The 25,518-nt window shown below is 39.6% G+C and overlaps 1 protein-coding gene across 3 annotated transcripts in view; it reads left to right on the top strand.

The window, feature by feature from the left end:
- Positions 1 to 3,652: 3,652 nt before the first annotated feature.
- The window catches only part of CDH11 (cadherin 11), a 117,768-nt gene continuing 95,902 nt past the window's right edge, over positions 3,653 to 25,518 (top strand). For 2 of the 3 annotated variants that reach the window (XM_075940037.1, XM_075940035.1), the window contains exon 1: positions 3,653 to 4,081. The gene's annotated coding sequence lies outside the window, so the exon portion shown is untranslated. Of the gene's footprint in view, positions 4,082 to 5,127; positions 5,284 to 25,518 lie in introns of those variants that run through there. The other variant, XM_075940036.1, reaches the window with a different exon arrangement.

The following is a 25,518-nucleotide window of genomic DNA, read 5'->3' as shown; positions in this document are numbered from 1 at the left end:
TCCTGCACAGCTCCCTCTAGTACTTGGTCTAGGCTGGACAGGAGTTCTGTAGCTCTGTGCCAAATCTTGAGATCCGTAAATAGGAAAAATCCCATTAACCTGTGTGAGAGGTTTGCCTGAGTAAAGATGTCAAGATGTGGTACTTCTAAAGTAAATCTCCTGAAATGATGACATAGTACAGGTTGAACCTCTTTAGTTTAGCATTCTCTGGGCTGGCAACATCCTGTGATCCGGCATGATTTCAGTTAGCTGGATGTCTACATATCATGGGTGTGGCCAACTTTCCCATGGACTCATAAAAGTTTGTTTACAGCCAACAAGCCCGGCTCTCGGTGTACTGTGCTGTTATTTAGCTCTAATTTACTCCTAAATATCTCCTAAGAGCCCAATAACCACTGCTAATGTTGGTAATGCTGCTAGATAATAATGACTTCTCATGATCTGGCAAATTCTGTTTTGCCAGTGGTCAGGTCCACAAAATGCTGGACTAGAGAAGGGATTAGGAGCTGTAATTAGGAGCTGTTCCTGAAGTATACACCACATAGTAACTCATACTAAAGTGCTCTATTCTGCCATCAGCTATACCCATGCAACCCACTAACTTCAGTTTCTCATCAAGAACAGAATTTGACCTAACATATTTTGTTTTGTGGTTTGGGTGCTGACTGTTGATGCAATTGAATACCCAAGGGACAGCTCTAAGCTTGGCACTCTATTGATGTGGATGGGAATTTCAACTTAACTTTTCCTGCAGGATGGAACCCCTCCAACTACAACTGCAATAGCCACAGGATTGCAAAAGCTAAATGTAATAGAAGCGTTGGATTAATTTCAATCTTGGAGATTTCAGCTCAGAAACCATGGGCTAAACTCAATCCAAACATCAGATATAATGTTGCCATACTTGTTAACATGCCTCTTGAAGGGAATTAATGCAACCTTACATTATAAATCACTCTGCTCTTAGACTACAGAGTGTCTGTAGATGTCTGTATATGTCTTCTGTGTATGCTTAATTAGTTTGAAATTGCTTTCACATTTGCTTTATATTCAGAAAAAATTTGATCCCACCAGTTAAAAGTAGAATCACAACAATAATCTCTCTCCCTAAGCTCCCAAAACCAGCAATGGAAAAGAGAAGAAAACATGAGAAAACTCGCCAACTCTCTGTTTGCCAATCCAGAAATTCATTTGCCACAAGAGACAACACCAGAACAACATTTTTTTGCCAATCAGGAAATTCATTTGCCACTAGAGACAATTCAAGAATGATATTTATTATTAGGCACTAAGTTTGTACTCAGAGGGAAACAATTGCTTATTCCCATATCATAATTGCAGAGAATTTAAAGTATCCACATCTGTATCTGTAAAAATGAGCTAAAAGTCTCTGCATCTACAGATGTGGATACCTGTGGCTATAGAGTAGATATCTGTGGATTTACAGGCCTCTACTAATGATTTGCATGAATCATTAGTAGACTCGCATTAATTTAAATAGGAGTTGGATGAGACTCATGAGAAAAAGTAAGTTGTGTACTACTCTGTATGTAGACTACACTTCATATAACTTAGCTTTTACTTGTATAGGGAAAAATCTCACAAGAAGCAACTTGCTTCCCTCCCTCAAAACCATGTTCACAAAAATCCTATTTTTTCACATTTTCCCACTCCCAAGACAAATTCCTCTCAAAAAGCACATTCCCATCAAAGTTCTTTGAAGTACTTTCCCCCCACCCACACTCCTCAGAACACCGTCTCACTTAGTTCCCGACATCAAGTTTATTCTTTTAAAACTTTCCCCTAAAGCACTTTTTTCATGGAACAAATTTCTGCCTCACCAAATAGCTGCTATCTGAAAACACCATTCCCATCAAAACAAAAAAGGAAATAAGTAATATTTTATTAGCTTGTTTTATTCCTCACACCTCACCTCATCATGTTTATCCTTTTTTTTTCTTTTACTTGTTGTATCCTGTCTCTCCTAGGTTGTAAACATCTTATGGCAGAAATTATTTTCCTTGTTATTTAGCTGTACAATGTCTAAACAATGTTGTTCTGATTCTGGATTGGGTTTCTCAGGCACTATCACAATACCAGATGATCTTATTCCATATATATCCCAAAATATTCATCCCCCCCAAAAAAACTGTGTTCCCAATTCACAAAGGTAACCCTGGCCTTATAGCACTGTGAATTGCATCTTTAACTCACAATGGGCTTCTGATTTTTCCTTTAATTCTCCAGGGACCTAATTCTATACATCTTAAGGAAAAAGCAGGGAGCCCCAGGCACTCTTGTGTGGTAAAATTAGTTCCCTGTAACTTTAATCTGCTGTGCTCATGAACATTGTGTCCCTCCCTGCCTGCAGAGCTTTAGTCCATCTGCTTACCAGGCTTCCCTCTTCCAGGTTTTGTTCTGTGTGAAATGGCCTATGCCATGTTTTAAAAATTCTGTATAGTTATTGGCAACTACAAAGTACAAGAGTCACGTTCTTAACGGTTTGGTGGTAGGGTCATGGAATAATATGAATGTAGCTGGGAAGAACTGACTGAGGCATGGGCATGTTATCTCAACTTTATGGCTCCGACCCAGATTCTAAAGTAAACTCTTGGAATTTATAGACCACCCAAAGGTCTGGGCTGTGTTTATATCTGGGCACCTAATCTGCAGCCACTCCAAAATAATCTGCTGCTGCTGGATCACAGGTGACAGGGAACAGGGATGCTTTACCCCCTGCATTGTCTGGGAATCCAGGAAGCAGACAGCTCTTGACTGTCACCACTGGTTCTAAAGTTGATGGAGAAGAAGGATTTGGGCCATGGACAGGTTCTTGAGTGTGGATGGGGATGAAGGGGTTGTGAGTAGAAAGGCATCTCCCACTGCCTTTCATTTGGAAGGGTAATCCTGAGCCACTCTTTTTTTCCGGGAGTCTATGATGTGAGAAGAGTCTGGAGCCTGATATGGAAACTATGGCCCCTGCCTCTGGTTACGGGGCAAGTGTTGACTCTGGTCCTCAGGCAACCAAAGGCGGGGGAGGGGACAGAGGAGTTGGTCTGTAGATACACCTTACCTACTGGAGTAGGGGTTGTGCAACGTCCTCAGCAGAGGGCCTGGGGGGCGGCCACTCACCTCAGCAACCTGGGACTGGCCTGAGATGGCCCAATGCTAGAGAAGCGTTCTATGGAAACGTGTAACTTTGACAAATTGCAGGGGCGGTTCCGCACCACAGGCACCTGGCTTCGCTAAACTCTCCTACTAGCCCTAGCTGGGGAGGGGGCGGCAGGAGAGCCCCCCCCCCCCATTGACGGGAAGCCCCTGGCTGGACTGCAGCTGCCCCCACAGAGGGGCTCCCTGCTTGGACGACGCTCTCCCACTAATGGGAGCCTCCTGCTGGTCTGGGGTTCCCTCCACCAGCGGGAGTGTCCCTGCTGAGTCGGGACTGCCCCCACTAACGGGCACCCTCATAGCCCGAGGTCCCCTGCTTCGGCAGCCACGAGTCCTCCCTTCTCCTGGCCGGGCTCCCACCCCAGCAGACGGAGCCGCGGGCTAGCTGGCCCCCGCCGCGCACCCAGCCGCGTGGGTGGCCCGTGGTGGGGGTGGAGCAAGGTCCCAGCGCCCCCATGCGGGGTGCGGGGGCGCCCCAGAGGGCCGAGCCGCAGCCCTGGGTGCCGGCAGCTCTGTGCGCTCCCGGGCAGCCCGGATCCTGCTCAGCCCCCGCTTGGCTTGGACTCCAGCCCCGCGAGGGTCTCGGAGGGCGCCCAGGCAGGGGGAGGCATCGCCCTGGGGAAGGGGAGGGGGGGGGGAAGCGAAGAGCCAGGGCAGCAGCAGGAGCCTCTCGCCTAGTCCTTCCTCTCACCCCGCTCGGCTCCCCCTTGCTCTTCCTCCCTCCCTCCGCCCTTCCCCTCCTTCCTCCCGCGCCTCATTCCTGCCGCTAGCTCCGAGCCTCATTCCGCCGCCGCCGCCAGTGGAGTGTAATAGGCGGAGGATGCCGCTGGGTCCGCTCAGTGGCTAGTTGTGAATGGGACTTGCCTCCTGCGGAGGTGGCCAAGGGGAGCCGCCCGCCCTGCCGGACTCCCAGGTAAGGCGCGGGGCCGGCTGAGACGCGACTTGCTGGTGTCCGGGGAGGGGGCGCGGGGCGCGGCGAGGGCTGCAGCCGGGGAAGGCGCTGCGAGGTGATGGGAGATTGACGTTGCCTCCAGCTCCCCTGCCCGCCGGCCGAGGGAGCCGTGCCGGGAGGATGCCTCGGTGCGCGCTCGAAACTTGACAGCCGCCGCAGGCTAAGGGTGGCGGGGGCTGCCGGGGATCTGCGCCGCGGGGAGTCCTGCCGAGCCCCCAGAGGCGCGCAGCCCCTTTTGGTTTGGGGGCTCGGGGACGCCGTGCAAAGAGGACAAGCGCCAGACACCTCTGGCAACTCTGATGCCCAGCTTCGGAGCGGGTCTGGCGGGGTTCTCTGCGGAGCGCGACTGGAGCGGTTTGGGGTTCCAACAGGGGACGAAGTGAGCAGGGGAAAGCAAGCTCTGCGCGGTTCAGTATTTTATTTAGTCGTTCTTTGTGTGTGTGTGTGTGTGTGTGTGTGTACGTGCTCAAAAAACGGTCAGCAGCTATTAAGTGGAAAGCTTCCCCTTGCCATTGTAGCTCCCAGTCCTGAAAGGAATATGCAGAAAAGGGAAAATAGGAGGGCATGAAATGAAAGATGCCTTCTGCAGACTGGGAAGCGGGAGGGTGGGGGGCGAGCAAGACTTTGATTTTTTGCTTGCTTTAAAATTCATGCAGCAGTATTCACAGGCTACTAAGATGGTCTCTATCCCTAGACTGGGTTAGTTAAAAAAAACATTCTGTTTTGGGAGGTCTGGGTGATCACAGTCTCAATGAAGGTAAACTAGGCGAAGCTTTAAGGCTGCACGTCCACATAAAAACCATTAACTTTTAGAATAAAATCGCTTCCTGTGGAATCCTGGCAAGAGCACATATTGCAGTCTGACATCATAGTTACACAAATGACTTTACCTTTCATAGATACGCTCATGTATTATCGACACTCCTAAAAATAGTAATTTGGCCAGGGTAGGACTGAAATAAGCCAGTTGGCATATACCGGGGAATCCTCTTTGTACCGCTGCTAAAAAGGGCACTGTGTATCTATGTAATACAGTATTTACCTACCGAAGTATCTACGACAAAGGATTCTCTTTAGCAACAGGAGTCACTAATTCAGAAAATGGCCTTTAATTTGGGGAAGGTCCATTCGTTTTTCACATTCCAATGGCTTGTAACTCATTGGTAAGGACTTTCTTCCTGTTGATTTGTGTGGATGATATAAGTTCACAGTCCATCACATCTCTATTAAGAAATCAAATGTTTATAATTATTTAATAATAGTATTGGATGCAAAAAGAATTAAATAATTTCAAAGAAAAGATCCTCAGACATGTTTGAGAAAGTAGGCAATGTTTGAATGCTTGCTGTATTTCCAAATGTGTTTTCCCAGGTAAATATCATGTTTTGTCTACTTCAGATGAAATGTCAGTAAATATATTTTGTATTTTATTAGGGATTTCTGCAATAGTTAATTTTATATGGGAATAGATCAAGTTCTTTTCTACTGGGATTTGAAACATAAGTTGATGACATGGGAGATCTTTGCATTTTTTTATATGGAAATGTAGATATTTTCTTATGAGCAAAAATTGTATAGCACAACATCAGTACAATTGGTGATGTTGAGAGATAAGCAGTAAAGAACAGTAAAGAGAGAGAATAATACAACCTAGAGCAAAATAACAAAGCTTCATACCTTTATTTCACGTTCTCTTTTTTCCTCTACCACATTTCTCTACACGTTAAACCCCAGAAAACAGAGAACTTTCTGATTGGACTTTCAAAGCAGTTTCCCTTGCTGTTGCAGGAGAACAACAACAAAAATAAAGTTACAAAACAAAGGATTACAGATCTGACAAAGGAACATAGACATCTATAGGAAAATAAGTTACATATCACCTTATCATTAGGAGTTTCTGATTGAAATATTGAAGGCTGAATGAAGACATACTTGTGATTGGAATATGCTATTTGTAGACCTCTTGTGACAGCTTAAACTTTACTGATATACACAAAATCTGCTTATAGAAGTATTGTCTGTAAAAATCATGACTATCTGGGCTAGATCATTAATACAAAAACAATTACTATAAACTGTGTTAATAGATGTAAGTAATTATAATTTAGGATGGGCAATTTCTAAATAAACACCTTTTAGAAAAAGGTCAATTCAGGGAGTAGATGATAAAATGAAATCATTTCTGCTGCACAGCACATTTGGAGCAATTATAAGAGTAAGAAAGAATTTCATGATATTTCTGATAAAACACACAATTTTTATGTGTTATGTGAGTTCAAGTGCAATTATCATAGCATTTTAATAAAGTTGGAAGCATTGCCTTTCATTCAGTTCAGAATATATTTATGAACTTTTGAATTGGATTAGCTTTGGAGCTACATTTTATACAGACAATTTAAACAAATAATGAGACTCAGCAGGATATATTTTTTTATTACAGTATTCTTAAAAACGTGTTCTTTGTAATTCAGATATTGAGCAATGTTTGATAGAAATATAATGCCATTCCAAACTGCTTTAGAAATTATTTTTCTTTTTTGCTTAGTGTGTCTCTATTAAAATTATTTGAATCCATTTTGTGAATCAGATGTTTTACCATCAGATGTTAGTTCGCAAGAAATAATATTTTCATCTAGATTTGTTTTACCTGAAACCATTAAGCAGCATACCTATAAAAATATATTTGTTGCTGGCAAAGTCTTGGTATTCATTTGTAGAGCTCAGACTCCATAGGTGATTTCTAATAACATGACCTTTTTTTTTTTAAAGATACTGGTTTTCATGGTCCTTTTCTTAGGCCCAGTTCAAAGCCCACTGAAGTAAATGGAAGGATTTCAACTGACTTCAAATGGGATTTGGATCTGGCCTTGATGCATGTGGTTTAAGTGGTGTTCATTTTATAGTTAAGAATTGTCATCTTATTTCATTGTCTGACTTATTCTCTGCTTTCATATTTTGTCAGTGGTACTACTAATAAGGTGAACAATATTGAATGTATCAAGGGTCTATTGTTAAAATTATCCCAGTGACATGGGGTGGAGAGATACAGGAGGACTTTAATTGTGCATTTTAATTATATTGTTTAAGATCAGGGAGTTCCAAAATATTTAATTTCAAAATCCTGCATACACAAGATTACTATCTCGCAACGCTGTTTTTGTGTTGGGTGTAAATAGTTTGAAGCCATTGAAAGATTACTGTATGGTTATAAGACTCTATTTGATATATTTATAATTCAGGCAATTGATTCAAATGAAAGATCTCAAATTTTGGAAATCATTTTTACAGTACTAATATTTGTTATTGCTTAACAAACTGATCAACAGGTCTCTGGAGCTACTTAGTAATTGTGTGGGAGGGTTAAGTTAAAGAAGTATGAATCAAGAAGGCATTCTCTGCAAATTTCTCCAGATTTACTAAACTGAACCTTATATAGTTTAATGCCTCTGGAATCACTGTGATAGTACAGAAACAATAGCTGTAAATCTGTTTCTTTCATGAGTAACGGTAGCTGAAAATTTGGGACACTCTAAATTTGGTAATTATTCTTTCAAAGGCATTATCCTTGTGAGCACTAGAGGGCACTGATGCACTTCTGTAAATCACTTCTCGTGGCCCATCTGCTTCTCCGGGCACCATGAAAAGACGTTTTGTTACTACCAGCGTTGCAGGCCCTCTCAGGGGAGACAGAATTCAATCTAGCTGTGGTTCAGGCTAATGCTCAGGCAGTTTGTCAGGATTAACATCTTTCTAGTCAGTGGATCATGTTACCTTCAGCATCATATTACCACCTTAGAGTTCACTACAAAGTTTGGAAATCATGTAACTTTAGATTGTCTGAGGAGTGACACAGCTGGAGTCTAGGTGTAAAATAAACAGTATCAGTTCTGCCAGCAGCAATGATTTTTAAGGGATTTGCTATCTTTCTCCATCTTTCAAAAAGAGCATCAATTCATGCTACAAGAAAGGACGCAAATATAGGGAGACAGAGAGAGGAAAAAAGTAATATGATAAAAATTACTGATAATATTTGAATAATCACATAAGATTGAAAGACAATTTAGGTAAGAAACAGGCATTCATTTAATATTCAGAGGGCCAAATAAGACTCTTATATTGAGTTCTTCTGAGTTTACATTTGGGTAACTGAGAACAGTATTTGGTCCAAAGTATTGTAGTTATCATTATGCTAACACTTTGGCTTACAGAATTCAAAAGCATATATAACTGATACTTGAAAATAAGCCATTACTAATAGATACAGAAATGGCATATAACAAAGTATTGATTTTAAATTGTTAATTATTGGTGCATGAAATTGAAAATCAATTTGTACTAAGTACAGTGCATAACATTTCTGATTTCAGTGTTTGTCTCTATTTGTGCTGAAATTCAGATCTATGATCTGAAGTTTAGATGACAAAGACATTTCATCATGTGATTATAACACCAGAAATTGTCATGGATATAGCTTAGTGATAGTTACAAGGTCTCATTATATCATATTAATAAGTTAATTCCAAATATAAATCATATATGTTATTGCATAGTAGCACATAATGATCAGGGAGAGCTGCTATATATTTTAAGAGAAAAAAATGATTGCCCCTGCACAGACATACTGGGGATCAGAAGTCCCTTTCCTTCCCCATCCGCGGTGTACCAATGCAGAAAGCATCCATAATGCTCTTAGCTGAGGTCAAAGTGGATGGATGGTTAATGCTGCCAGTGGAGCTCAAAAGCCCACAAGGGAATGTCTAGGTGTGGTTGTTTCATCTGCAGTCTCAGTTTGCAAGCCAGCTAACATACAGAGGCTGATATCATGTGGGAACAGCCAGGACTGCTTCTGGCACCTTTGTGGAAGTAGGCTCTAACCCTTCCTCTGTGTGACAAAGACATAATGCTTTCTGCTGTAACTGGCAGCGCAGCGCAGCGCAGTGGTTTCTGAACCTCCAGGCCCCACAGTGCTCAGCTGCCTCTAGGAGCCATAATTTCGCTCTTCAGTTGTAAAATGCTGTCTTAAGCAAATGCTACTTTGTTGTTTCAAACTTTTGCAATGAACAAGAATCCTCTCCCTTCTGAATCAGCAGAAGAATTCATCAAAGTTCTTAATTGTATTGGAATGGATACTGAGTTGAAGTAGTAGAAATCAATGAAAATGGATTATAGGAGCAAGAATTAAATGAAGGGTAAAAAAAAGAGGATGCAGGGTTTTTCAAAATACTTCTAGTCATACACTATGGTACATTTTCAAGAATAAATTATTGTTATAATGATGACTTAGTAGCTCATCACCAAAAATAAAACACATCACAATTGACAGATATATAGTAGCAACATTATGAATTATCTATGCAACTCATTAGAGATTAATTAATATTTCTTGTAAAGCAAACAACATTGAACAGCTCTCCTGCTGATGTATTTAAAATAGAATGAACTCAAGTGTAGAAAACATCAATATATCTAAGATGTAAATGCATTTGAGATTTCATGGTGGTGGACAAATAAGAGACCATATTGGCTCTCAGTGAAATCAGTGGCAGAGCTCAAAGCCATTGATGCCAATGGGATGCAGGGGCCACATGGCTCCAAAGCTAGGAAAACATACAGAAAGAATGAAAGTTAACAACATACAATTTGCAGAATTTTAACTTTTGTGCAAGGTGACAGTTTGACAGCACTAAGAACTCAGTTCCATTTATCCACCATACATGTACAGCAAAGACAATGCATGTTTCCTCAGGCTCCTACACAAGCATGCCTCAGCTTGTCCCTAGAATAGCACTGACTACCTCCAAGACTATCACTTCAGGATACAGTTGAATTAAGATATACAGCTTTAGCTATGTTAATTGCATATCTGAAGTTGAAGTACCTTAACTTGGCTTTTGATGCTGTCTATATTGCAGGAAGTTGAAGGAAAAACACTCTTCCTTCGACTTCCCTTACTCCTCGTGAAAACAGGGTTACCAGCATCAACTGGAGTGCCCCTCTCAGTTCGAATGAGCTGCCTTAACTAGACTGCTAAGTTGAACCCTGGAAGATCTCCAGTGGCAGCTTCAGTCTTCCGCTGTCCTGTGGACATACCCCAAGGCTATGTCTAGACTGCAGGCTTCTTTCGAAAGAGGCTCTTTCGAAAGCATCTTTCGAAAGAGCCTCTTTCGAAAGATCGCATCTAGACTGCAGGTGGATCTTTCGAAAGAAAAATCCGCTTTTTCGAAAAAGAGAGCACCCAGCGAGTCTGGATGCTCTCTTTCGAAGACAGCCTCTTTACATTGAAGAACGCCTTCTTTCAAAAGAGGAACTTTCGAAAGAAGGCGTTCTTCCTCGTGAAATGAGGTTTACCGCCATCGAAAGAAAAGCCGCGTTCTTTCGAAATAATTTCGAAAGAACGCGGCTTGAGTCTGGACGCAGGGGAAGTTTTTTCGGGAAAAGACTACTTTTCCCGAAAAAAACCCTGAGTCTGGACACGGCCCAAGAGATTACATCATCCTCTGTACACAGAGAACTGTGGGTCTTCCCAATAAAACTGTCAACTATGGGATACCAATTGGGATTTTATCATACAGATATTATATTTGCCTGGAACTAGACGGAAAGCATTTCAGATGCAGTGTCAAGCATCTCCAGTCATTGCCAAATTGGACCAGATTAAAAAAAGGTGCCTTATTCTATTACCTTCCTCCTGAGCCTTCTGGTCTGTTGAAGAGATGCTTCAAATGTATTGCACTTCAATGGTCATACATTTTGCGCAGTACCTACTTGCAAGTATGATTTGTTTGCTTTTGAATTTCTGCATACATTCATGCTCCAGAACACTTGTTCAAATGTAATTTTTCCCCAGTGAAGCTACTAGTGTCAACTTTCAAATAAGATAAAAATCCAGAAACTTATTGTGTCTCAGTGGTTAACTTAAATAGTTAATTGCATGAATGTATAACATTCTGCCAAGAATGAGTCATAGTTGAGAGTAAACCAGAAATGATAGCTCTATTTGAATCAGGAAACTAAACCCAATCTCCATGAATGCAAAACTGTTTTGTTAATATAGGCATGTGTTGTCATAAATGTTTAAATGATCATCCTGACTTGATTTAAAGTAATTATTTAAAAGTTTGTGGTTGACCCTAATGAATAAATAATATTTTAGCCCCTTCCCCTTTTTTCATTCACTAATTTAATTTTATATGTGGACTTGAAAGAAAAACAAAATAATTGGATTTTTGTGAAATTAGTCTAGAATTACATGTTAAAACGGTAGTATCAATTTAAAAAAATCATTATGGTGCAAAAGTGGTTTAAACTATTATTAGTTCCAGGATAATTAGTCTGAGATTGAAATCTTTTTTTAAAGGTGATATATAATATTTCAAAAGCAATGTTTTCTTAATTCAGACAAGATAAAAAGGATACAAATTTTGATGTGTTCTATAAAAGTGAAATTCAAAGTTATATCTTGGTTTTACCTAATTAACTAATTAATGTTTTATTAAATTTTGTGATAGAAGGATTTTAAGTATACATATCACTTTTTGATACATGAACCTTTAATTATAGCATTAAGATTAAAATGGTTCTAATTGGTGTACTTTATTTTTTTTCTTCTTGACTAGTTAGGGTTAGTAGGAAACAGCATGAGGAGTGGTAGGAAATTTGGAAAGAATGGTGATGTAAGTATAAACCATGCTTTAATTTGTGAAAAAGTAAGTATTTCATCATCTTCTTCAGAAAAGGGCAACAAAATGATTAGGGGTTTGGAATGGGTGCTATATGAAGAGCAATTAAAAAGAATTGGACTTTACAGCTTAGAAAAGAGGAGACTAAGGGGGGATATGTTAAAGGTCTATAAAATCATGAGTGGTGTGGAAAAAGTGAATAAGGAAAAGTTATGTACTTATTCCTACAATATAAAATTAATAGGCAGCCGGTTCAAAACAAACAAAAGGAAGTTTTTTCTTCACTCAGCACACAACCTGTGGAACTCCCTTTCAGACGATGTTGTGAAGACTAAGACTAAGGATGTTAAATATCAGTTAATTGACTAGTTGAGTAGTCGATGGAATTTCGCAAGAGTTCTTGTGCAAGAAGGCAGTCTGGACAGGCAACAGGGGTTTCTTGCACAAGAAACCCCTATGGCTAAAATGGCCATCAGAGCTTTCTTGCATAAGAGACCGTCCACACTGCCATGGATGCTCTTGCGCAAAAGTACATGGCAGTGTGGACATGCTCTTGTACAAGACCTTTTTCACAAGAACTCTTTCATTAAACAGTTCTTGCGCAAGAAGACTGCATTTCCCGCCTTCCCCTCTCCTCCATCACAGATCCCAGCCTCAGTACCCCATTCATCCATTTCAATGGCAAACAGTTTTTGTGTCTTTCCCACATTATCCTGTTCCCTACTGACCTACTGACCTGGCTAAGATGATCTGACTGTTCCCACCTTCTCCTCTTTCAAGTCCATCCTTAGGAATTGCTTCTGATATCAAACCTAGAATAAATTAAGTAGCACATCCCTTTATGTTCTACTTGATGTATGAAACCATGCAAGCTCACTTCTTTAGTACACCTTGTTGTGTGATGGTTTTCACTATATACTTGGGGCAATCTTAAATGCTATCCTTTTTTAAGACTCTTGTTACCTTCCCATGGATGCACATTGTCTAGCTCATAGGCCTCAAATATTAGATTCTTGTTATCTTTCTGTTTTGCTAGGTGCTTGACAAGCTAATGGGTGCATATAGAAATAATAAATTACTTTATATTGTGTTTTAATAAATTCCTACTTTAGTAAATTAATAGCCAATGACCCCCCACATTTAAGTAATACAATATTGATGCAAACTGCTAAAGAATCAAGTAATCACGGAAAAATAGTATTCTACTTTAGCTCACTCTCCTGCCAGTCTTATATTGACCTGTAAGTATAGTATGTGATTCAACTGGAACACTTACAAGTAGAATGGCAGAAAATTATGGATACAGTTTCACCCTTGCATCATAGTTTCCTATTTGTTTGTCTGCTGCTTTTTAGTGATTTTAGAACATATAGCATGCTCTCATACCATTAGCAATGATGAACTCCTATTGAAGCATGAAACCTATAGGCTGTCTCCATACCTCAGTAGGGCTTGTAACTCTGTGGCTTGTGCAAAAACACCTTATGACAATAGGTGGAAATGATCAGATATGGAAGTGCCTGAAAGATGAAAATGAAGACACATTTTTAAATGCTAACATGTTGAATACCACTTTTGGTTTGACAGCTGGAGATATTCAGCATAGATATGTAAAATTACAAAATGTTGCACTTCATATTCAGAAGTCCTCTTCAAAGGAGCTGTCAGAGTATTGATAGACTTCCAATTATTAGACAAGTGGTTTTTCAATTTTTTAAAATTAGTTATATGTACAGAAGAAAGCTTCTAGAACAATGAATCTTTATCATTTCCATTAAAATTTGTCAAATTGATTAAAAAGAAAATAAATGTAATCATACAGTGCTTAATTCAGGGGAAAATATCTTTTCAGGAAAGTATTTAAGTATGTGATTAAAGTTAAGCACATGCTCATGTACTCTTCTGAATCAGAGCCTAATTTTATTCAAAGAGATCATGATAGAGAAGCAAACTACAGAGATAAAAGTATGTAGCCATTCCTAGAGAAATGGGTGAGCAATAGAACTCCCAACTGGGGCAATAGAACAAATAAGACTCTAGAATTGAACTAGTCCTGGATTTAGTTTTTCAATAATTCTCAAATTCACTTATTTTTATAATATTGCCATTTCTGTATTTAAAATTGTTTAGTTTTACTTGATTAGGGAAGGCTTCAGCCTAACTCAATTATACAGACAAAAATGTATTAAGAAGGAGTTTATTTATTGAACAGCATTATGCAGTAAACAACAAAGACACCTGAATCAGTATATCATGTACTGTATGTTATGCAATTAGTATCTATTTATGTAAATAATTAGCATATGGATTAAATTCTCCTTGCAGTTATACTGATGTAAATCAGAATAACTCTCTTGATATTAGTGGAATTATTCTGATTTGCACCATGGTTAGTGAAGAGGGAATTTGGTATAATATTTTAAGCCATTGTTTGTTATTACATTACCTCAGTGTTTATAATAATAAAAACCTAAGTGTAGAAATAACTTTTATGACTAAAACACTTTTGAAAGTAGGTGCATTAGGCATGCAATCCACACACTATCATTTGTGAGAAATAGCACTAATATAACTTTAATTTTCCAATCAAATTGAACAAGAAATGAGTTTGGCTGAAATAATCTAGTCTAGAGTGAAAATGCCAACTCTGATACTTAACCAAGACATGATAGTTGCTTGTTGTCATGACCTTGGGTTTTTTAATGTTTAGCTAGAGGTTGAAAAGGGTGCTAGCTGTAATTACTCCGTTCATAAAGGTTTATAGGTCATACTTTCAGCAGACTAGAACCAGATTGTCTATATATATCAGCTTACTGACTAACTGGGAACCAATCTATATTTTATTCTCACAGCCATTAAATGCTATTTTTATGACCAACATTAACTTACAATTCAACCTACTTGAACTTCCTTTTTAAAAATAAAACAAATCAGCATGTTCTTTTGTTGAGAGAGGTAGATGTAGGAAGATGTGTCTAATAAATGCATTGTTGTTTGATTTTCTTTTTTTAATTTAAAATGTGAACAAACCCACTATTTTCACATAAAATATGATTTTTCAGGATTTGAAAACCAGCCATTTTTGCTTTAAGAAATAGACATTTTCTTCCAAATTTGTTTATTTTCACATGAAAACTAGTCCAATTTTCAAACTCAATATGAAATACATAAAACATTTAATGTTAAAAGTTAATATTTCACAGAGTACTTGTAAATACCCCTGACAACTTTTTATTCTCTGAATAACTATTTTGGACAATTTCCTATATCACCTGTTGTTTGCTTATGTATACAGCACACGTGACAATGGAATAAATAAACATTCCCATAAAATGGTAGTTTTCTTTACCATTTCCCCAAAATCACACACGGTTTTCTTTTGGGACTTCTCAAAAGGCCATAATATTTGTTGTCGAATAAATTAGTAACATATCAAAAGTATTTTTAAATGCAATATCATCAATTTCTACCTATATCCATATGCACAAAATGAAATGCCTGTTATCGTTTGTAAGCCAGGCATATTCATTATGCTTATTTATTTCTTAAATCTGTTAGCTTATGAATTAAGATGCCAGTATGAATGATACAATTTTTTTTCACCTCTGATCTTGGAAGGAAGGACAGCTTTCTGCCACCACCACAAAAGTCCTCTTTGAAACTTACTTTCCTTGGATCAAAACAGCATAATGATGAGGTTATTTCTAGTTTGTCTCAATCCTAATAAGAGTGGCAAGCAATAGCTCCCTATACTGTATTTATGCCTTCTGTTAGTCCTTTTTAGCAATTTCACTACCCTCCAGAAGAGATAGAGTGCATGGGGAGAAATGCAACTGCCTATCTCTGGGTGAACCTTATCCATCTATTTCAGCATTACAAATAAACTGAGGAGATAAGGTTAGAGACTCTATTTCTTTCATTTGGATTCAGTTTGGAAGCCAATTCAGGGCTAGGGTTTATGTTCATAGCATCCAAAATCTTCTGAGTTGCTGTCCATGTTATATGAGCCATAACTGGAGGAAATCTTTCTACGACTGATCATCTCACAATGTTTATTCGCAGTGGCAGAATTTTCACAAGGTCAAATCAAAAGCCTTCCATAAAATATTGTGCCCATTGTGATACATTCTGAGTGCTAGGACGTGCATGCATTTATAGAAAGGCTGGAGTGAAAGACTGACATCTATTAATATGTTTACTCATTTAAAAAAATCTTTCTCATGACCATATCCCATGAAGTAGTTGTGTTGTTTGAAAAGGTGTTTGATTGTATGCATGCTGATGCCTCTCCTAGGAAAATGTCTGGAAAATGCTGAGGCAGGAGGTGGGTGAGGTATTGGATCAACTTCTGTTTGTGAGAGAGAGACAACCTTTTGAGGCAGAAATTCTGGGAAAGGTAGTCCTAGCATCACAACTAAATGCAAAGTGGAACCCAGTGTTTAGTATAAGTACATATTTTAAGAGATCGTTCAAGATAAATTCGCCTATTAATGATTGCAGTCATAGGATAAAAGAGGGTATTACTGGATTTTTGGCTTATTACAACAGTGTGTTACCCACTATCTCTCTTACTCCATGATTTATAGTGTCTAGCAATTAAACACCCAGGTTCATCTTTTGAAAGTGTTGTGGAGGTTTCCTTTGAAAATGAGGGCCAATATGTCAGACACAAGAGCGATCAGTTTGTGAAGTGTTCACCCTTACCAACAGAATGAATAGTCTTGTTAGTCTTCAGAGACTAACAAAACATGTAGATGGTGCTATGAGATTTCATATGCACAATCCGCTTCTTCAGATGAATGGAGTTATTAAAGGTCCAGTTTCTAAATAAATACATTTATTTAGTCATGACTCCATCTACATGTTTTGTTAATCTCTAATGGTACGTCTAGACTACAGGCTTTTGTCAACAGAAGTTTTGTCGACAGATACTGTCAACAAAGCTTCTGTCGACAAAGAGCGTCTAGACTACATTCAGTTCTGTCGACAAAGCAAGCTGGTTTGTTGACAAAACCCTGTAGTCTAGACACAACCCTAGATGCAATAACACCTTCTGTCGACAGAACTCTGTCGACAGAAGGCGTTATGCCTCGTAAAATGAGGTTTACCAGCGTCGACAAAACTGATGAGTTCTGTTGACGTTATGTCGACAGAACTCAGCGGTAGTGTAGACGCAGGTTTAGTTTTGTCGACAAAAGTCCACTTTTGTCGACAAAACCCTGTAGTCTAGACACACCCTAAGTTTACGTCTACACTACATGCTTCTTGCGTAAGAAGCCTTTTGCGCAACAGTTTTTGCACAAAAACTTATTGTACAAGAGCACATCCATACCTCAAAGCACATCGCAAAAGCGATGTGCTTTTGTGCAAGAGAGTGTCCACACTGCATAGACACTCTTGCACAAGAAAGAATGGCCATCAGAGCACCTGTGCTTTTTCCCATATGGGTTTCTTACACAAGAAACCCCTCTGGGGCGTCCACACTTGCCTTTTTGCACAAGAACTCTTGCACAAAAGAGAGTTATGCCTCATAAAAGGAGGTTTACCTATGACAGAAAAACCCCTCTGTTCTGCTGTTTTACTCTTGATTTCCTTGCGCAAAAGCACATTTGAGGTGTTGACAAGCCACGGGGTTTTGTGCAAAACCAGGTGTTTTTGCACAAAAACTGTGCAGTGTAGATGTAGCCTAACAAGACTATTCATTCTGTTAGTAAGAGAGACAAGCTTTTCTATCATCTGTGGGTGAACACTTTTCACAAAATTATCACTCATTTTTTAAGTTTTTCCAGTTACAGACTAACTTGGCTACCTCTCTAAAGCTTACCAACAGAAGTTAGTCCACTACAATTTCCTTATTCTTTTTTTTTTTTTTGTCTCTACCTTACTCAAATTTCCTCTTTCTAATATCCTAGGGCTGGTGTGACTAGAACTACTCTGTGAACAACATGGCAAATAAAATATAAGAGATTTCACCGATGTTCAGAAAAGGCAAAAATAATTTTATTCTTAAAAGTACTGTACCTGTTCCAATGAGAGATCATTTCTGGCAGGGATGATTATGCAGAATCTAAAGAGGGGATAGTGCCATCTAATGGAATTTTAACAAGACCCGTTTTCCCTGGAATCCTCTCCAGCACTTCACTGTTTACATACACTGAAAATCTTGCTCCTCTGTTTTCCATTGCTCCATGTTCCACAGACTCTCAAAGGGTGAGCAGAGAGGCTTTGTGTAAGAAGCTGCATTGTGGATAGAAGTGATGGAATCTGCCCTTCAGTTTGCAGGCAATATACAGAATAATTCTGTAGCGCTTACTCCTTCTCCTGGGCTAGAATAGGTGTCACAGTCCCTGTATGACCCTCTGAACAGATGTACTTTAGGTGCATGTCATCTCAGACTTTCGTGGGTATGCTTCCACAATTGCATACATTTCTAAATCCCAACCTAGGGCCTTTTTTTCACCTCCTGTGTTGACACTTAATCTCAGCTGTCACTCCTGGTCTCTGGAAATCTGACTTTAAATATCAGGCAGTCCCCGGGTTACGTACAAGATAGGGACTATAGGTTTGTTCTTAAGTTGAATTTGTATGTAAGTCGGAACTGGCTCCAGATTCAGCCACTGCTGAAACTGATCAGCGGCTGACTACAGGAAGCCCTAGGCAGAGTTGCTCTGCCCCCGGCTTCCTGGAATCAGCCGCTGATCAGTTTCAACAGCGGCTGAATCTGGACTCCTGGGACAGAACAGCTAGGGCACTACCGGGTAGGTCCCCGCAGGACCAACCCGGCAGCACCCCAGCTGCTCTACCCCAGGCGTCCCCTCCCCTCCCAGCAGACCAGGGAGACCCAAGCAAAGCCGCGGAGGCGCAGAGGTCCCGCCGCCTCTGCGGCTTTGCTCCTGTCTCCCTGCTGTGCTGGGGGAGTCCCCCCCCCAGCACAGCAGGGAGACCCGAGCAAAGCTGCACAGGCGGCGGGGTCCCCCGCCTCTGCGGCTTTGCTCCTGTCTCCCTGCTGTGCACAGGACTCCCCCCCCCCCAGCACAGCAGGGAGACAGGAGCAAAGCCGCAGAGGCGGGGGCAAAGGAGCAAAGCCGCACGGGCAGCAGGGTCCCGCCGCCTCTGCGGCTTTGCTCGGGTCTCCCTGCTGTGCTGGGGAGTCCCCCCCAGCACGTCAGGGAGACCCGGAGCAGCTTTTCTTGCCCCGGAGGATGCGGTGGCAGGACCGGTGCACTCTGGGCGGTCCCGCCACCCGCGAGCTCCGGGGCGAGAAAAGCCCCGTTCGTAAGTGCGGATCCGACGTAAGTCGGGGACTGCCTGTATCAAGGTCATAATTTATCCTAGTGAGGCTGCAAAGCCTGCCTCTCTGCCAGATTTGCTTAGGGTGTGGTTGAGATACTTGTGTGGGGGAGGGAGAGGTGCCATAGTTGTGCAGAACTGAGATTTATGTTGTCTCAAAACAGTGATGGGCTATGGGAAAAGTCAGCTCCATGCTTAGGAAGAAATTTCTGATATGGGGTGCAATGGAGCTAGCTTGCAGTCCTACAATGTGCCAGCAAGCTGAGCCCTGGTCTAAACTTAATATTTCAATCAATTTAGCTATGTTGCTCAGAAATATGAAAAATCTGTACCCCTGAATACAGTTGGTAAACCAATCTAATCTCAAGTGTAGATGCTTCTAGGTTGATGGGAGAATTCTTCCTTAGACCTGACTACAGCTGCCTGGGGAGATGAGTTATGTAGATTGACAGAAAAACCGCTTATATCTGTAGTAAGCATCTACACTATGGTGCTACGTCAGAAATACTGCAGCTGAAAGTATGAATTCCATTTCATGCATACAGCCCCCTACTTTGCACAAAGCCACTGTCAGTGGCTGTGTCTAGACTGGCAAGTTTTTCCACAAAAGCAGCTGCTTTTGCAGAGAAACTTGCCAGCTGTCTACGCTGGCAGCTTGAATTTCCGCAAGAACACTGACGATCTCATGTAAGATTGTCAGTGTTCTTGCGGAAATACTGTGCTGCTCCCGTTCGGGCAAAAGCCGTCTTGTAGACAACGCGGTATTTTTTTGCGCAAAAAAAGCCCCGATCGTGAAAATGGCGATCGGGGCTTTCTTGCACAAAACTGCGTCTAGATTGGCACGGACGCTTTTTCGCAAAAAGTGCTTTTGCGGAAAAGCATCCATGCCAATCTAGATTCTCTTTTCCACAAATGCTTTTAACGGAAAAAACTTTTCCGTTAAAAGTATTTGCAGAAAATCATGCCAGGTTAGACGTAGCCGTCACATGTTTTGTTAACAAGAGAGCATTTCGACTTAAGAGATTTAAGGATTTATTTTCTTATACTGAAGCCTAGTTAAGACAGTCATAAAGCCACTTCATTATCAGGATCTTTTATTGGCTACTCCTCCCACATCTGAAGACCTTAAAGATTCCAAAAACATTTACAACATTTACATTTTAAAACAATAATGTAGTTTTCCCCATATCTTTTTTGCACAATTGTCAGTAAGGGCCCCATTTTCAAAGGAGATGGAGTTTTATGTGCCCATAATGTGCACACTACATGTACAAAGCCAGCTTGTTACATGCAAAAAAATGTATGTAGAATATTGTTTCTGCTTGCAATAATGTAACTGACACGCACAATATATGCATGCACACGTATTTTGAATACATGGAAATAGGTATCATGTTTTGAAAATATTGTCCCTATCAGGTTTCTTTTATATTGAAGTCTAGTTAACTCAGTCAGAAAATGGCTTCATTATTAGGATCTGTTTTTAGGCATTAATGGCTGATTTTGCTCCATATCAGGTATATAATGTAAATATTAAGACAAGTTAATTCAACTGGAAAATCATTTCAGTATGACGGTTTTTTTGAGACACAGAGAATGGAGTTTGATTTAATGCTATCTGCAATGAGCCACCTACCAGATGTTTGATACAGAACTTCTCTCATCCTTGTGAAGCATAGCAAAACTGATATCACACGTCCTCTTTGAAATGCTAGAAAACACTGACTCTTCCAAAATGCTGCAAGTGTTGTTAGCAGTGACAGCATGCAGAGAAGGAGTTAAACAGACATGGGTCAGCTATCTGTCTGGTGCTTCAAATAGCCAAGTTCTACATCAAAAAGGGATTGCAGCAATGCCTTGATCAAAGCTCAGGTAATTTAATTATTTCTCTTTATGAGAAAAAAAAAGGATCCTTGAACAAGCCCAGGATGTCTGGAGATTAGAATATGGGGAAATTATTGTTTCACTCCTTCTAATATTGTAACTTCAAAGGGAGTTTGTCCTATAACTGAAGCAGTCAGAAGTCAAAGAACTCAAACAAGTACTGGAGAGTGAAGCAAGCAAATGCGACACATTTCACCGCACCTATGAAAGCTGCAAATTAGCCTGAATCCTATGTGTTGAAATATTTACCATAGTGATTCCTTGCTTTTATTTTGTGTTACTAAACATCTGGATTGCACCATACAAGCGACTGGGTGAAATGATGGTCTCCCCCAACTCCTGTAAGCTTATTTTATTTTAACATTTTTTTTCTTATTGCATTACTTTGCTTTGTGTCTTATATTTTGTTGTGTAAAACAATTCTAAATTTTAATTGGGAGGGGTAACTTTTATCATTCTTTCTTGTTTCAAAGGGCACTATCTAGTGTAAACTGCCTTGTCTTAAGCATGAGTGGAAGAAGAGCTCACAAACCTACTTGATTTCCCAAAGGATAAAGCCTAAATACAAAAAAGGTCTGGTGACAATATTTCTGAGAAAATAACAGTCTGCTGTCTATTATACAGAACTTTTGTTGAATTCAGTGGCAGTTGTTTTGTGTATAGGAATAGTCAGTATTGGATCCCTGAATGAGCTAAGAAATATGGAGGAGACAGAAAAACAAAGGAAGGTGAGAGCATATAAGTGTTGAAAATTCATATAATCTGTAGCTCCTTCCTGTTTGTTATAAGATTTGAGTTCAATATTGAGTTCAGATCACCTGGTATTATTACGAACAACCAAAATATGACAGATAATTATATTTTAAAGTGATTTTGGGTTTTTTTTGATAGAAAGCTGCACTCTAATACAAAAGGGATGTAATCCTGCATATTCATGGAGAAGTAAGATCATGGCCCCAGGACAGTTAGGGCCCAGTCCTGACAGATTGATTTTTTTTAAGATACTCACATAAATAGAAATGTAGCTGAGTTAGTCTGGTGTAGCTGAAACAAAATACAGGACTATGTAGCACTTTAAAGACTAACAAGATAGTTTATTAGATGATGAGCTTTCGTGGGCCAGACCCACTTCCTCAGATCAAATAGTGGAAGAAAATAGTCACAACCATATATACCAAAGGATACAATTAAAAAAAAGTGAACACATATGAAAAGGACAAATCACATTTCAGAACAGAAGGGGAATGCGGGGGGGGGGGGGGGGGAGGAAGGTAAATATCTGTGAGTTAATGATATTAGAGGTGATAATTGGAGAAGCTATCTTTGTAATGGGTAAGGTAGTTGGGGTCTTTGTTTATCCCTCTGCGGAAAGTGTCGAATTTTAGCATGAATGCCAGTTCAGAGGATTCCCTTTCAAGTGAAGATTTGAAAGTCTTCTGGAGCATGTGATTAGGTCATTGAGACAGTGTCCTTTCTGGTTGAAATGGCAAGAAACTGTTTTTTCTTTGTGATCTTGTCTAATGTCTGTTTTGTGGGCATTGATTCTTTGGCAAATTGTCTGAGATGTTTGTCCAATGTACATAGCAGACGACACTTTCGGCACATGATAGCATAAATTATATTTCTGGATGCTGTCGCTGTCGATCTTCCAGGGTTTGAATTAGTGGGTCTGATGAAGATGTGCTAGTTCGAATTGAGAGGGGCACTCCGGACAATGCCATTAGTCCTGCTTCCATGAGGAGTAAGGGAAGTTGAAGGGAGAGTGTTCGCTCTGCTACTTCCTGCAGTGTGGAAAGTATCAAAAGTCAAGTTAAGGTACTTCAACTTCAGCTATGCAATTAACATAGCTAAAGTTGCGTATCTTAATCTGACTGTGTCCTGAAGTGATAAGTCTTGGAGATAGTCAGTCCTATTCTAGGGACAATCTGAGGCGTGCTTGTTTGACCTTGACCCGTAACATAGACATACCCTTAAGGAGGTTGTAGAATCTTCGTCACTGGAGATTTTTAATAGCGGGTTAGATGAACACAGATGATCTAGATGGTGCTATGAATTCAGGGGACTGGACTTAATTACTTTTCACAGTCCTTTCGACTTCTATGATTCAATTGTATTTGCCTTTGGTGTGTGTTCGTCTTTTCCTGCAACCAGTCTGTTTAACAAAATTGCACTGAAGTCAGATGGGCCTCTTTCTGTAGAGTACTTGGGGTGCTCTATCTATATATTCCCACAGGAAACAGAAATTAAAGTAGTAGGAGGTAAGCTATGCATGTTACCACACAAAATGAAAAATGTTTTTGAACATGAAACCAAATTGATAAAATACAAAATATAAATGAAATAATCATGGGAAGCTGGGACGAGCCTACTGTATTTTAACTATAAACTGATAGACATGGCCTACATCTCTACTTCTATAGAAATTTTAGAAAACTGAAACACTTTCTGTCATGACAAGTATTACAGTATAAAATATTTTTCAAACTTGACTGAATGTAATTATTCTAAACACTGACATCACTTAATCTCATAGAACATATCAAATATTCAAAATACAAAATCATTTAGGGCCAAATACCAGTAGTCTCTCTGATGCTGACAAGTACCTTAGTCCATGAGTTGTTGCAGTGGTATCAGTGGGACAACTTTCAGAGTAAAGTGCTCATTTGCATAAAAAACCTGTGATCCAGGAGCTTTGTAGTCCCACTAAATAAATATGCAGAACGAAATTTAACCCTAGACAACAGTATTAAAGCATATTCTAAATTTGTGAGCTTGAGGTAAAACATCAGTGTTTCTCAAAGTGGTTTACAAAACCACTTTGAGAAACCTGCTAATTGGCTGTGCTGGTGTGTTTACTTACCAGCGCCATGGCCATGGAGTCTTGAGGTTCCCATTTGCTCTGTTTGCAGCCAGAGGGAGCCAAAGGAAGTGGTGTGTGCTGGGCCACTACTTCCCATGGCTCCCTTTGGATGCAAATGGTAAACCAGAGCCAATAGGAGCCGTGAGGCTCCTTGGCTATGGCTCCAGTAAGTAAACAAACCATAGTGGCCAGTTAATTAGTTCCTCAAAGTGGTTTCACGGACCACTTTGAGAAACACTGTAATACGTGGAATATGAAACCAAATTATGTACTTGAAGCAATTCATATTTCAAGTGCAAGATCGTTTAGCTTCTTTATACTTATCATAATAGAAATGATTATTAAGATGGTAGCATCTAATCCATAGTTTGATTTAAATAGGCACATTTAAATTATTACCATCTAGTAGCTTAAATCCATAGTTTTCAACTGAACTGACATAATGAAATATATTAATACATAGCTAAGCAAAGTTATATATTTGGTATCACTGCAAACCAATGCACAATAACACTGCAGACTTCACTTTAGTCTTGTTACACAGTATTTCCCACTAATTAACTTATATATACACCTTTCTATAATGTCTTGTATTTTCCTTGTTATAAATATAGTCAATTTAAGGATAATAATATACAGCCCTAAATTTTCAATGTGAAAAGAGGGCTGAGGTATGAGTGGTTACTTTCATCTGTGAATGATATAGTGACAGTGCACATGCCTGTGCCATTACCAGCGAAGGAGGAATTGATTAGCAATAACACACTTCATTAACACTGCACTTTCTCAATCATAGTAATTGTGGCTCTTTCCCTAAAACATCAAGTGGAACAGGTTTCATTTCAACCAAATCAATCTAATGTGTTAAAATTTACATAATTTCCCCTCATTGCATTTATACAGCAGCAGGATTTTTAATTTGCATTGTCTGTATAGTCTATAATCAAAGTGTTAAGAGCACCAGGTTTATTCATTATGTGTGGCATGTGGTGACAAATTTACATAATAGGCTGCATCTTGCTGGTATATTACCTTCGCCTCCCTCCCCCACCTTTGTAATATTGGTGATAACTTATTTTCTATAAGCCTGCTAATTCAGTTTCACCAGCCTCTGAGCATTTATTTAACAGAAGTGTCCTCCTAAAAAAATGTAATGCTGAAAGATGAAAATTCCTAAGGGAAAACTTTCAGAACTGGACTAATCTTCCTATTTCTAAAAGAAAGGTAATGTAAACCTACTCAAGTATGGATTGCTACTGTACACTGAAGATAAATTTACCATTATTGAAATTAAAGAAACAACTTTTACTTGTAAAATGAATTTACAATTATTACTTAGAGCCCATCTTGTAAAATGTTTCAACTATAAGGTTGGGAATAAAATTTTGAAGAAATGAAAATACCACAAATATGAATCTTCATAGTTTAAATTCACCTATTTGGGTCAAACAGTGCTTTTTGAAAGATAAAAGTGCTTAATAATACATTTTTTGAAGAAGTCCACTACTGTTAAGTAAGAGGAAAAATAGGATCTTGATACTATTTGTGACAGATGAAAACATAAAGATCAGTATAATCCATTTGTTGGTTTATATATCTAAAGCTTATGTGGATTATAACTAATCCAGCCCCAGTATGAAATATGTAATTTTGCTTTTTGAATTGGCTGAGATATATATTTT

The sequence above is a fragment of the Pelodiscus sinensis genome, chromosome 12, assembly GCF_049634645.1.
Source record: "Pelodiscus sinensis isolate JC-2024 chromosome 12, ASM4963464v1, whole genome shotgun sequence".
Classification (NCBI taxonomy): domain Eukaryota; kingdom Metazoa; phylum Chordata; order Testudines; family Trionychidae; genus Pelodiscus; species Pelodiscus sinensis.
Note: the sequence above shows the minus strand (reverse complement) of the source record. Positions and strands in the feature narration are given on the sequence as shown.